Genomic DNA, 1,158 nt, shown 5'->3' on the forward strand with positions numbered 1-1,158 from the left:
GTGTCTGTTTCTCTTGAAACTCTATGGAGTTTTGTTCACATCTCCTCTTCTCTCTCCCTTCTCTCTCTCTCTCTCTCTCCCTCCTCTCTCTCTCCCTCCCTCCTCTCTCTCTCCCTCCCTCCCTCCCTCTCTCTGCCAGAATAGGGCTTTGGAGTCCCCAGAACTGGATTTACAGGTGATTGTGAATTGTCCAACATGGGTATTGGGAACTGAACTCGGGTCCTCTGGAAGAGTGGCAAGTGGCAAGTGTTCTGAATGACTGAGCCATCTTTCCAGCCTTTGTGTAGTGTTATTTCTCCCTCCTCTCTCTCTCCCTCCCTCCCTCCCTCTCTCTGCCAGAATAGGGCTTTGGAGTCCCCAGAACTGGATTTACAGGTGATTGTGAATTGTCCAACATGGGTATTGGGAACTGAACTCGGGTCCTCTGGAAGAGTGGCAAGTGGCAAGTGTTCTGAATGACTGAGCCATCTTTCCAGCCTTTGTGTAGTGTTATTTTCCTATTTATTAATTTTTTGATATGCAAATAATCACAGTACCATTATCACACCCAGGAAATATAAGACTGCAATGATAATATTTAGTATAAGCTCGATGTCCAAATTTCCTCCATTTTCCCAATTACAGCCTTTGTATCTGCCTTAGTTTTAATCTAGGAACCAGATATGGGGCAGATGTAGCTTTTTGTGAGTGTTTTATCCTCTATTTCATTAAAATGGAAGAGTTCCTTCACTGTTGTTTTCTTCTATAATACTGGCTTTGAAACATAGTTTTTCATTAACACACAAAATAGCTAAGTTTCTTGAGGCATTTTGGACCCTCTGCTTGGCTTGATCCTCTTCCTGACCTTACCACCCTCCTGCATCTCTACCCTGTCCCTTTTGTTCTGTCTACCCAGAGTAACCCCCTTTTTCTTGCCTCGTGTGCCCTTAGCCCTCCCTACACTGCTTCTTACAGGCCTTTCTAGTTTTCTGACCTCCATCCACACCCACCCTCACATAAGCACACATATATGAAAACTAAAAGCTAAGATAGGTTATGAGAGAGAGTATGCGATATTTGGATAGTTTTAGAAGAGTACTTACTATTGTTTTACCAAATGAGCTTTAATCTGGATTTGTTTATCTATTGTTTCTTTTTAAATTACTTATTTTTATTTGA

The sequence above is a fragment of the Nannospalax galili genome, unplaced genomic scaffold, assembly GCF_000622305.1.
Source record: "Nannospalax galili isolate Female #2095 unplaced genomic scaffold, S.galili_v1.0 scaffold1056, whole genome shotgun sequence".
Lineage (NCBI taxonomy): Eukaryota > Metazoa > Chordata > Mammalia > Rodentia > Spalacidae > Nannospalax > Nannospalax galili.